Raw genomic sequence first — 13,479 nt, 5'->3', positions numbered from 1 at the left:
TCTGTGCCTTGGTTCCCCCTCTGTGCAATAGCGATAGTAGCCCTGCCCTGCCCTCTAGAGGTGTGAGCTGTTATCCAGTGGACATCTCTGCACTCTGAGATCATTGCTAAGACCAAGCAAGGTGCTTGGTACAGGATGGAAAGAACGAGTAACCTCTTCCGGGTGTTCCAAGCCCAACTGAACTGAATTGCTCTGTGATCCCTGTAGCTCTGTTACGCACAGGACTGTCCATATAAAGGGAGAAGATCCTCTTGAGAAGGGTCTGAGAGGAACCTACCCCTATTGGATTTGACAATCCCAGTGAATCAGCTGGACAAGCCCTCCTCCAAGCCCTGAGCTGAGGAGATCAGAGTGAGAGGAAGCCTTTCACTGATCTGTAAATATTTATCAACATTTATGGGGGCAGAATGAGGGAGGGAAGATTTGAAGATAAGGACAGACCTCTCGAGCCCACCTCATTTGGGAGAAAGTCACTCGTTTTTGTCCCCCAGTTACCTCCGTTCCGCACAGAGCTGTTGTTCTCTCACCTTTAACACTGAAGTTATTTACATCAGTTCTTGGTTTCCAAGGGTTGAGTGTAGCTGGACTCAACGTTCTGGAAGGCACTTGGTGTTCATGAAGTTTGGGAGCATTTCATTTACACTAAAGAAATGGATCCCAAATCATATTATGTTTCCTGCAAGAACAGTTTTTGTGTCCCTCATTTTGGGTCTTTGTCGCACGTTAAACTCTGCATCTGGGCCTTCGCGGGTTGAGAGAGAGATGGACACATGTACTGTTTCTTTAAATCTGGAGCAGGGACCCAGGCAGAGGTGGGGCTGGGGAGTCCACATGGGAGAGAAGTGCCTTCAGTGCACATACTGTAGGAAAAGTAAAGTGGAACTTAGTGCTCATTGGATCACTTGATGATTACCTGTTCTGTTCATTCCCTCTGGGGCACCTGGCATTGGCCACTGTTGGAAGACAGGATACGGGGCTAGATGGACCTTTGGGCTGACCCAGTATGGCCGTTCTTATGTTCTTAGTTATGCACATGAGGGAATCCCACCTGGAGAGAAACCCTGTCAAACTGCTGCCAAGGGGAAAAGCAACTCAACACTTAGGAAGAATCAGAGACGCCACATGGAGGAGAAAGTGGAGATGCGTTTCCATTTGGGGTCTAGTCCATGCACAATAATAAAATGGGATGGAGTGATGGGGGGAATAGAGCTGGGTGCTGGGGGTAGTTATTGTTGAAGGACCAGGAAGAGATGAAAGGTGGGGAGGAGGAGAGAGAGCAGGTTCATGAGGATCCCCAAGGGAATAGATGTTGGGAACCAGAAAGGGAGGGAGGTAGGGAATGGGGAATGACCAAGGGGATTGTGACATGATGTTACCCTTGTGTTCACACCCTACACACTGTTGTGATAATTTTTGTATAAAGTATGCCTTGTGAGGTATCATTTGAAAACTCATAATCTGCTGATTATTATTGTCCTGGTAAAACACATGTGGCAACATTGTATGTAAAGTTATAAAATACCGCTGTATGGTGTTGTTAACACATGTTCCAAACCCCACAACCCTGCCTAAAATGAGGTTGGCAAACAAGTCTATCCTAAACAAAGGAATGTGTGCTCTGCTTAATTTACATTTATGCAGTAAACAGAGTCATCAAGCGGGAAGGGAAACAAAGAAAGCTCAAACAGGTGAGAACAAAAGCAGCAGGGAACATCCTTCCACACAGACTCTTTGTCCCCTAGTGCCTAGCTGGAAATGTTTTTCAAGAGAGGGACTGAAATTATAAAAAGGAGGGACAAACACCCAGAGGGACTCCTCTCCCTCCTGTCCATCGCATTCACTGCATCTGAAGCAACAAAAGAAGCATTCGTTGAACTCTGGGAAAGGGGTCCTGACCTATAGTTTGGCCAGTAAAACTGCTGAAAGCATGTGGTGAGAAATGTTAATTAATGGAGATATCCTATCTCCTAGAGATAGAAGGGACCTTTAAGGTCATCAAGTCCAGCCCCCTGCCTTCACTAGCAGGACCAAGTACTGATTTTGCCCCAGATTCCTAAGTGGCCCCCTCAAGGATTGAACTCACAACCCTGGGTTTAGCAGGCCAATGCTCAAAACCACTGAGCTAATCTGATATAGTTTGTTAAGTTAGATGTTAGTAAACCTCTTATCTTTATTTTTTGTAACCATTTCTGACTGATTCCTCATTGCTTGTACTCACTTAAAATCTCTGTCTTTGTAGCTAAGCAATTTGTTGTATTGTTTTATCTAATCCAGTGTGTTTAAATTGTGTCTGAGAAAGTCCATTTGGGGTGACAAGTTATGTGCATATTTGCTATTAAAGCAATAACTGACTTTATATAAACTTGTATTGTCCTGGAGAGGGCTGGGCAGTACAGGACATATATTTCTGGGGGGAAATCTAAGACTGGGAGTGAGTTGGGGTCACTCTGCAGTATAACCAAGGCTGGTAAGAGCACACAGACATAGCTGGGAGTGACTTGCATGCTGGAGGCTGTTTTGTGAGCAGTCCAGCCTGGAGGTTACAGCAACAAAGCAGTGTAAAGGACACCCCAGGCTGACACAGCTCCTCATTGGTCTGGATTGTACTCCAGGTGTGTCACACCTCCACAGGAACGGGGGAGGCATAGGGGGCGTGCCCAGCACTGACAGACACTGCTGTTCAAAAGAACCTGATTTTGCATGCATGAGGCATTTGCACATGTGCAGCGGGATCCACAGTGACAGTAACTAGAAGAAGCAGAGGGACTGTCAGGGGCCAGGGAGGAGAGGCAGTGGAAAGGAGCTGAGGACTCTGTGGAGACCAAGGATGCCAGGTGGTAGGAACCAGAGTGGGGAGCTGTGTAGTAGGTGGAACTGAAAGCATTGGAGCCTGGTTATGGGAGGGCACCAGGGATGGTTGTGGAGGGGCCAGAGTAGAAGGGACCTGCAAGCCAATAGCTTAGGGAGACTGTGCAGATAAGCAGGGTGTAGGAGGCAGTGTGGCCTAGTGAACAGCACACTAAACTGGGCTTTGGTAGACCTGGGTTCTATTCCCATCTCTGGCCTGCTGGGTGACCTTGAGCAAGTCACTCCCTTGCTCTGTGCCTCAGTTTCCCTGTCTGTAAAATGGGGATAATTAGAAAGCACTTTGTGATCTACTGATGAAAAGTGCTATATAAGAGTTAGCTATTTGCTGATCTAGTATTTGGGCTATGCAGATCAATGATCTCCAATCCCTTGGCCGTGGGAGAAATGTTACAAACCACAGTGATTAGAACTGGACATCCAGCATAAAATGCCCATGGAAAGAGATCGCTCTGCTGACATCTAGATATGGAGCCTTGTTTGAAATGAAGAGGCCCCTGAGGCTTCAGTGTTCTGAACCTTGGGGGGGCAAGGCCTGATTTCCCTGCTGAACCTCAGAGTCTAAAGGCCTGAGACCTCCCAGAGCCATGCCAGCATGGACTGCACTTGTTCTCCCTCTGCTATGAGCTAAACTAAGCAGAGATGGACCTTCAGTGCAGCAGGGGGTACTGTGTATGGGAGTTTCCATTTTGCAGCTATGGGACAATACCCGAGATTCAGCTGCGCCATAAACAGAAAATTAGAAATGTGGATATGGAATCAAAAAGCAGGTGATTTCATTTCTCCTGATAACGCAGTTTTCTCCCATTTCTTATGCAAAAAAATATCAGTTGCCCGTAGTAGGTGGCAGTCCAGTTCCACCCCAGCAATTAGACCATACGTGGACAAATGACCAAACAGTACCACTAGGAGGTCTGGTTAAAAGGTTTGATAGTGACAGACACCTTGCAGGTAATAGATACAAATGGCTTAATTCTGTAATGTCTTGTAGTGACAGTGGCAGTAGGTAAGCCAAGTTTGGGCAGGACATGAGCAATATATCCAGCGCGACGAATTTATTGAGAACAACATCTTTAACAGCTTTTGCAAGGCTTCAAAGGCTCCGGCTAAAGGAGGTTTCCCTCAGTAGCCAAAATGCTGGGAAGGCCATCAGCCAGCAGAATTGTTTTCTGCCCCCTACTGGTGTGTTCTCTGCAAAGAGCTCCCCACTGTTCTGATGCCCAGATGTGTTCCTCCCCAGAAGTCTGCGTACTAGCATTAGCAGATGAATTAAATCTTCCACTGAAGAGATGTGTCTGTGAGTAACCAGATGTGGAACGCTCAGGGGATGGAATTTTAACACTGCCCCCTAGAGCTCCTGGGTATGAAGTCTCCTGGATGTGCTGGGAGGCTCACAGTTGTGGGTGCCCGCTCCCACTGTCACTTGTTTTCATTGACAGAGCAAGGGAGCTATGCGGGGGAGGTAGTGTAGGCTACAGCTCTACGGTTAGTGTCCTGGAGGAACCGCTCCTTATAGCATACAGATCCTTGGGAATAGGCCAAGACTTTAGCCACAGAGACCCTGCGTGCAGCATGGTCACTGTCAGAGAGAGGATGCTGGAGCAGATGGGTGGGACTTAGGGACCCCTTGATGCTGACTGGAAGTGGGGGTTCATAGGGTTTTACAGGGATCTCCTCAGTCAGATAGGGATCCCCTGCTGAATATCAGGTATTTGCCAAAGGGTGGCACATGAGGTCTCTACACGAGCCAGTGATTGCCATAATCATTGAGAAATGTCTGTTCTGATACTGTTTAAGGAGTTATGAATCTGTGCAGAACATTGTGTTCTTAAGGGCTTGGAGTCCACAAGGGGATGTATCTCGGCAATGTTCCTATCTGGTAGGAGGTAACTGACACTTATCTCCCTGTCTGGCCATGATGGGACTATGTTGTCTGCCTATTGGCACACTGAGACAGATGCGAATTGAGAGATTGTGAAATCTACAAGAGAACCAAGCAGGGGGCAGGAGGGTCCCGTTTATGAATAAAGACAAAGGCTTGGTCTGGTCTGTCTCGACATGCAAAAGGATGAACTGAATCCATCCCTGAGGAGGCAAACTTACAGTGTGCATATCTCTTGGAGGAAGGTCACAGGTGTAAAACACTGCAAGGATTTTGGGTGAGCAATATTTTATTAGGAATGAGATTTGCATGAGCAATACTTTGTTAGACATGATGCTAGTTTATTAATCTAGTGGCACCTTAGAGACTAACAAATTTATTAGAGCATAAGCTTTCGTGGACTACAGCCCACTTCTTCGGATGCATATAGAGTGGAACCTATATGCATCCGAAGAAGTGGGCTGCAGTTCACGAAAGTTTATGCTCTAATAAATTTGTTAGTCTCTAAGGTGCCACAAGTACTCCTGTTCTTTTTGAGGATACAGACTAACACGGCTGCTACTCTGAAACTTATTAATCTAGGCTTTAGAATGTGTGATTTTATGTCATACGCAGCCATTTGTTTCCAAGCTCTCTACTTGCTATGACCGGAGTCTCTGTGCTTTGTTAAATAAACGTAGATTTGTTTAGAGTGACATCAAAGTCTAAGAGCGGTGTGTTAAGCAGAGCAGTGATGTGGGGTGGGGTTGGTACGCTGGTGAGTAGTTTCTTTGGAAGCAGCTGATCAGTGGATACTGCGAGTGTCCAGTGGAGCAGAGGCTGGATGCTCCAGGGAGATACTAGGAGGTCTTGGGGGTTGGTCTGTGTCTATTGCTAAGGAGCAGAGGGACAGTGGGGCCTGTGTAGACCTAGAGGGGAGGGCTGACGGAGTTGGGGAGCAGAGCTGACCCTGGTAGGCACAGACAAGGCTGCTTTGTGCTAAGGGCAGGTGCAGGGCCGGCTCTGGCTTTTTTGCCGACCAAGGCGGCAGGGGAGGGCGCTGAGCCCGGCTGCGGGCCGCTCTCCCCGACTGGCCGGAGCACCGGGGGGAGGGCGGAGAGCCCGCTGCGGCTCCACTGGCAGCCGGAGCCCCGGGAGGAGGGCGGAGAGCCCGGCCGGGGCTCCGCTCTCCCCGGCGGCCGGAGCACCAGGAGGAGGGCAGAGAGCCCGGCCGGGGCTCCGCTCTCCCCGGCGGTCGGAGCGCCGGGAAAAGGGCGGAGAGCCCGCCACGGCTCCGCTCTCCCTGGCGGCTGGAGCACCGGGGGGAGGGCGGCGAGCCTAGGGTGACCAGATGTCCCGATTTTATAGGGACAGTCCCGATTTTGGGGTCTTTTTCTTATATAGGCTCCTATTACCCCCCACTCCCGTCCCGGTTTTTCACATTTGCTGTCTGGTTACCCTAGGTGAGCCCGGCCGGGGCTCCGCTCTCCCCGGCGGCCAGAGCCCCGGGGGAGGGCAGCGAGCCCACTGCGGCTCCGCTCTCCCCAGCGGCCAGAGCCGGAGCACTGCACCACGCCGCGCCGCCCCCCTCCAGGTGCCGCCCCAAGCACAAGCTTGGTGGGCTGGTGCCTGGAGCCGGCCCTGGGCAGGTGGTAGCAAGGGGCCCACAGCCCTGGTACCCCCAGAAAGCATCACAATGGGGCCTGGATCTGATTCTGCATGACTCCTCCCGTCCCCATTTCTGAGCCCAGCTGCATTTCCCTGGGGCTAGACCCCCCCCATTTCCTGGTCAAGAACGTCCCCCCGAAATCCACACCCTCCCACCCGGAGTCACTCCCCAGCCCACGCCCCGCAGCAGCAGGGCATGGGCCAGGGAGTCACTTGGGCGCAGAGTCCTCAGCCCTGTGTAGGCAGCTGTTGCTCCTATTAACCCTTTGGGAGCCACAGCCAACCCCGCTGCCGCATCCCCCAGTCTGGCAGTATGGGAAGTGTCAGGATGGATCAGCACCACAGTGGAAGCTCCTCTCCTCTCAGTGCCGTCTCTGCTCTCTCGCAGCGAGGACATTCACTGTGAGGATCCCGGCCAGCAGGGTTCCCAGCACCCCCAGCACAAGGATCCCCTTGGCGTGGCAGTAGGACAGTGACGTGGCCTGGGGCAGGGAGGGACCTGAAGGAATAAATCAATGGTTAGGGGATTTCCTCAGTCTGGAAAACCCATATCCGCACCAGGGGCTGGGAACTCCGACTCCGAAGAGCCCGGGTGGGGATGGGACGCAGATGCCCAGCTGTTCCTGTTGGGCCAGATGCAGCACAATGCTCAGTACCCTCAGCCATAGATTTTCCTGCCCAGCACCAGGATGGGGTGTAGGAATTGGGGAGTAGCCCTTTAAAAAGCCTGCAAGTCCACTAGTGATGCTCACTGTGCCCTAGAACCCAGCCAGAGCAGCAGTGTGTATATGTATGAGCGAGCCCTATACAGGCCGTTCCGTGCTGCATGCGTTCGAGGGGGAGGGATGGAGCGAGCGTCACCTTCACAGGCCGCCTTGGGGGAAGCGCTGGCCGAGCTGTTGCTGACGGGGTTCATGGCTGTGCAGGTGACGGGCGAGTCCTCGTCTCCCAGTCTGTGCTGGACCAGCAGGGATTCCTCAATGGAGAAAACAGGGGGCCCTGCTGGGCGCGTCCAGATGTATTTGATGGTCTCATTCCCCACCCCGGCGCTGCAGGTGAAGGTCACGTTGCAGGTGCCGTTCCCAGCCATCACAGAGAGGATCCTGATCTCCGGCTCCGAAAGTCGCTCTGGGGCCCAGGTTGGGAATGGGAAATACAAAATAACATTGTACAGAGGCTGCTGTGGAGAGAACCCACTGCAGGTCCCGCCCTGCGACAGCCAGAGGCTACAGTGGTGGGGAGTGCTGAAACCCGAGGGTTAATGGCCTCCCACTTAGAGACCGATTCCCACGGGTGAGAACAATGCCAGCCTCCCAGAGCCTGACCCGGGTAGGGGTTAGCTGAGCCCCGCTCCAGTGGCAGACCCTGATTCTGTAGGACATTCAGTGTTAAAAAGTAAAAAAAAATCATTATCCTTCTGCGTTTTCAGGTGAGATCTTCACAATGCTCTGAAAGGTGCAAATAGCTGCCATAAGGGGGCATGTTTGATCTACAATCACAGATCCCCTTAAAAGCAGTGGAGGCCAAGCATCCTATTTCAGGCTCCTCAGAAGGAGCCATCCAGCCTCTTTATATCGACCCCCCCTGCTACAAACAATAGAGGGAATGCCCAAGGAAGGTCAGAGCTAAGCTGTGTGGGCGGGGGGGGGGGGGTTCTCTGCTTGTAGACGCAGGGACTAGTAGACTGGCAGCAGGTGGGGTGTGTTTTACACACTATCTACACTAGAAAGTCTTTGCCGCCAAGGCTATATCGGAAGAAGTCCGCCGGCAAGCCCTCCTAGCAGAGATGCGGCTTATATCAGCGAGAGTTCCTTTGCTGGAATAGCTTATACTAGCTTACCCGACGACATAAGCTATTCAAGCAACAGGACCTATTTGCTGGCATAACAGTGTCAACGTGAAACCTTTTGCCGGCAACGCTATGGCAGTTAGGAGAAAGGTTTTTCACAAGTATGTCAGCGAATCTTTTAAGTGTAGCAGCCTGAGCTGCACAAAGTGAGGAAGAGGAGTGAGCCTGACAACATTGAGAGGGAACAGAGATATGGGGCTTCTTGGGCACGGAGTCCACTGGAGGGGCAGATGTGGGGGTTTCTGTTCTTCTGTATTTCTCCAACAGCCCGGGAGATATGACTCTATGGATGTTCTTTGTAAATAAGCAAGATGGCCCCAGAGTAGCCCTCCCTTGGAGCATTGATTTTTCCTCCTAGCAGAAACAGCCCAGGATGTTTGCAACCTGCTCAGGCCCAACGGGCAACACTCCATATAGCACCCAGACATTATAATTGTCAAGGTGGGGCCCTCTTTGCTCTGTGAGGGCATTACAGAGCCTGGATGTAAGGACTTGTGGGACTAGAACCCAGCTCTGCAGAGCCCAGGACAGCTAATGGTCCTACATTGCCACTGGGAGGCTGTAGAGAGCCATTTCCAAGGTGCACTAGGGAGATTAGGCGCTGCAGGAAGTACCGCCCAAAGGGACTAGAGTGACAGCACCCTGCAGCCTTCTGATTGGTGCAGGCTCACTATTTAACCTGAGGGTGGACTAGCAAATTGTCTGGGCACCTACATCAATTTCTGGCTTGCTGTGATGTCACACCTCACCTTGCTTTCTGATCTCTGGTCTCTGACCCAGGCCTGACCCAACACTCACCTCCTGATTCCAGTCTGGTAACTATCTCTGATCTCCACTCTCCAACCCTGGCCTGACTCTGACTCTTGCCGATCAAGCATAGCTTCAGCATTTACTCTGATGCCTGCTTGCTCATGGATATCCTTGACCTGTGGGCAGTAGCCCAGCTGTGACCACTAGGCCAGACCGCCTACACCCTGGTCCTTTGCACTAGGCCACTTTCTATAAGAGCTGACCTTGTTCTGCTGTACCCAAACTAAACTTCTGGGGCCCAGTTGCCAACTCTTGCGATGTTATGGCAAGTCTTACAATTTTTAGTGTTCGTTTTTTTCATCCTCCCAGTGCTGGAGGATCTCAGATTTAATTTAAAAAAGAAATAAGTCTGTAGCTTTCAAAGCTGCAGGGCAAAGCTTGGTAGCCTGAAGCAAGTGAGACCCTAAAGACCCCAAAGCCAGAAGGCAACTAACCCCACTCTCCAACATTTATTATTTTTAACATAATCTCATGATGTTTTAAGCCAATCTCATGATCTTGGCGGCCTGACTCATGATTTTTTAACATTTGGGCCTGGCGATACTGTCAGAAAATCACTGGCAATTTTTAAATCAAGATTGGATGTTTTCCTAAAAGATCTCCTCTAGTTAAAACATGAATCCTTTTGGGGCAGGTTATCCAGGAGATCAGACTAAAGGATCACAATGGTTCCTTCTGGCCTTGGAATCTGTGAAAATTTTATGCCACCTGCAAGCCCAGCCCTGCCTAGGGTCTATTTTAAGCATAAATTCCCCACCACCACCACCCCCCACACACTCACTGTGGATGTGCAGGTCATAGCTACATAAGATATTGCTATCTGCACTTGCTGTCTCCCAGCTGTACATGCCAACGTCTGCCAGCATCAGGTCACTGATCTCCAGCGAATAGTTCTGGTTGTGGAGTCTTGCTCTCCCTCGATATCTCTCGTCCTCCATCGAAATGTGGGGCAGCGCTCCAGGGGCCCCTGGGGTGATAACTGCCAAAGGCCCACGTGACGCATGGGCTTCAGCGTTGGCAGGGAAGGGGCCATGCTAGGTGATGCTTTTGAAGGCTCCAGGACTGAGTACAGGGAAAATGATGGATTCTCCCAGAATTCCGTTCACTGACACCAGGAGACAATATACTGTGGCTGGACTCGCATCTAATACAGAAGACAAAGGAGACTCGAGGAAACTGATATACCAATAGAATAAAAACCAGCAGGATCTTATTAAGAGGGATAAGGCAAAGATGCCACATTTATTGTAAATATACTGATAAAGCAAAAGATAAAAGTAAACAACATTGTTTGACTACTTATTTCTTATACACACAAACACACACACACATATATATATATAGAGAGAGAGAGAGGTTCATTCACACAATCATTCATTCAAGTTCTGTATAGGTGTTATAGTTACCAGCCTAGAAGTTGCTCATGCCAAGTTACTGGTCAGGTATCTTGGTCATGAGGATGGAGCCGAGTCTGTGTCAGGTGCACCTGATGCTCCTGGAGGTTGGCAGCAGAACCAGAGACTCAAAGTCATCAGTCTTTAGAAAAACAACAAGGAGTCTGGTGGCACCTTAAAGACTAACAGATTTATTTGGGCATAAGCTTTCGTGAGTAAAAACCTCACTTCTTCGGAGTCTTTAGAGTCCATTCTTATAGGAATTAATTCCTATGTTAGTCTATGGGAACTGTTTCATCCTGCTGTTGCTGACTCAATCAGCAGATGGCACATTCCTGTCCAAAGAGGCACATTCCTGGTGGCTCCACACTGTCCAAAGTTTGTGTTTCTCATCCTTCCAGGTGATGGGGTGGATCCCAGTTTACCCTCAGGGGGTTGTCTGGTGGTCCTACTCGACACATTCTTCGGCCGATGGATACTTTCTAGGCTGGCACCTCCCTAACCATTCATGTATATCAAGCATTCATCAACATACATTCCATATCTTAACCATATTTTAATGTACTGTCTCCACCACTTTTGGGGTGTGTGCTAATTCATTTGAGACTCCTGGCCCTTTAATCACAGAGGGTGGGGGTCTGTCCTAGGAGCCGTTGAATGAAGTGAAAGTCACTTAACAGCTTATAGTGTTGTTTACACTGTATCAATTACTTCAAGAACAAAGTCAATTAATTTGTTTGTAAGTTTTACATAGTAATAAAGTATCTTTCACAGGATAGACATAATCAATGGTTTCTACAGACAGTAGCTTACAAGTTTTAACAGAAGACCCAAGAGATTTTTGTACTTGGTGAAACTGTTGGATTTTAAAGTGTGGGGGACAAATTATGAGGAGGTCACTGTCTCTTGAGGGAATCACTGTTAGTACCTTCTTTAATATCCCTACAAAACTGACCAACTCCCGTCTCCCCACTCCCTTCCAGCCCTGGTATCCCAGCCCTGTCACTTGAAGGGGGCTTTCTGTACAATCGTAATAACCCCCAGCCCTTCTCTAGCGCCGCCCAGGCTGGAGTCCCAAAGCCTTTCACTCACAGGAGTGATTTGGGTCTCACAGCCCTGCTGCGCAGCAGAGAATTACAGTCCCAGCCCTTTACAATTCCCCCTCCTGTGCCCCCTGCCCAGGGACTCATGGTATTCAGTGGCATCGAGTCACCACACCGGACAGCAGAAGCTTCAAAGAGCCAGCGCCAAGCTTGTATCTCTGTTTAGCAGAGGAGGAAATGGAAGCCATGGGGCGGCGGGGGCACAATGAGTTGCTGGCAGAGCCGGGAATAGGAGCAGCTGGGTTCAGTTGCTGTGAGTCCAGGCTGCAGGTTTCATGCTGCTTCGCGCCTGCCCCATGCTCCCTGCTGCCCGTGCAGGGGTGTCAGGGCTTCAGAGAGGCAGCACATCTCCCAGCATAGCCCTCCTCCTGGCTGGCTCCCAGACCTGCACTCTCTCCTTCTTCCCCCTAGGCTTCATGAAATACTCTAACTGTGACCACAGAGTCTTGTACACCCGGTCATCTGAGCTGCAGCCTGTTCCTCCCTATGCCCAGCCATCGGAGACACACCCCATTTTCCATCTACCCAGAAGCCCAGACTGGATCTCAGGGATGGATCACTTGACGATTGCCTGTTCTGCTCATACCCTCTGAAGCCCCTGGCAGTGGCCACTGTCGGAAAACAGGATACTGGGCTAGATGGACCATTGGTCTGACTCAGTCTGGCCGTTCTTATGACCTCAGGCCAGGTAGCAATGGGAGCTTCTGTGCTTCTCTTTCTTGCTATTAACCAGAGTTGACTTTGGAAATAATGTCTCCCATCCCCTTGATGTAACTCCCCCAAGGGGTGGATATGTCCCTCCGTCACTTACCTCTGGGCTGGGAAACCATAAGCAGGAAGAGAAGGAAGGCACGGGGAGCTCCCTCCATTGGTGGAGAGTGGGCTGCAGAGTAGGGAGCAGTCGAAGGCAAGTGATCAGTTAGAGACTGAGGTGATCTGAGCATCTGGGTCGGGATGACAGGGATTCTGGGATCGCCCCACTGAGCGGTGAGGCTGTGCGAGAATAAATTGAACGTCAGCAGCTTCGAAGCTTCCTTCCCATCATATCTTGATTTAAGTAAGGCTTTTGACAGCCCCACAAGACATTCACATAAGCAAACTAGGGAAATATGATCTAGATTAGATTACTAGAAGGAGGGTGTACAACTCGTTGAAAGACCATATTGAAAGAGTAGTTATCAATGGTTTGCCATCAGACAGGGAGGCAGTATTTAGTGGGATCTCACAGGGGTCAGTCCTTGGTCCGGGTACTATTCATTATTTTCATGAATGACTTGGGTAATGGAATGGAGAATATGCTTATAAAATTTGCAGATGACACCAACCTGGGAACAGTTGCAAGCATTTTGTAGGACAGAATTAGACTCCAAAACGGCCTTGACAAATTGGAGAACTGGTCTGAATTCAACAAGATGAAATTCAATAAAGACAAGTGCAAAGTACTTCACTTAGGAAGGAAAAATACAATACACAACTACAAAAATGGGGAACAACCGGCTAGGTGGGATTACTGGTGAAAAGGCTCTAGGGATGATAGTGGATCACAGATTGACTATAGATCAACAATGTGATGCAGTTGTGAAAAAGGCTAATATCACTGTGGGGTGTATGAAGAGTGCCATATGTAAGACACAGAAGGTAACTGTCCCGCTCTACTCGGCACTGATGAGGCTTCAGCAGGAGTACTGGGTCCTATTCTGGGCACCGCACTTTAGGAAAGAGCTGGACAAATTGCAGAGAGTCCAGAGGAGAGCAGCAAAAGCGATAAAGGTTTAGAAAACCTGACCTATCAGGAAAGGTTAAAGAAACTGGGCACATTCAGTCTTGAGAAAGGAAGACTGAGGGAGGACCTAGTAAGTGTCTTCAGGTACATTAAGGGCTGTTATAAAGAGGACGGGGATCAATTGTCCTCCATGTCCACTGAAGTTA

The 13,479-nt window shown here is 49.9% G+C and overlaps 1 pseudogene; it reads right to left on the bottom strand.

Moving 5' to 3' along the window:
* Positions 1–6,717: 6,717 nt before the first annotated feature.
* Positions 6,718–12,419, bottom strand: LOC128827316 (SLAM family member 9-like; annotated as a pseudogene).
* Between the last annotated feature and the right edge of the window lie 1,060 nt (positions 12,420–13,479).

Source organism: Malaclemys terrapin, chromosome 21 (genome assembly GCF_027887155.1).
Source record: "Malaclemys terrapin pileata isolate rMalTer1 chromosome 21, rMalTer1.hap1, whole genome shotgun sequence".
NCBI classification, from domain to species: domain Eukaryota; kingdom Metazoa; phylum Chordata; order Testudines; family Emydidae; genus Malaclemys; species Malaclemys terrapin.
The sequence above is the reverse complement of the archived record's forward strand: the minus strand, read 5'-3'. Positions and strand labels throughout refer to the sequence as shown.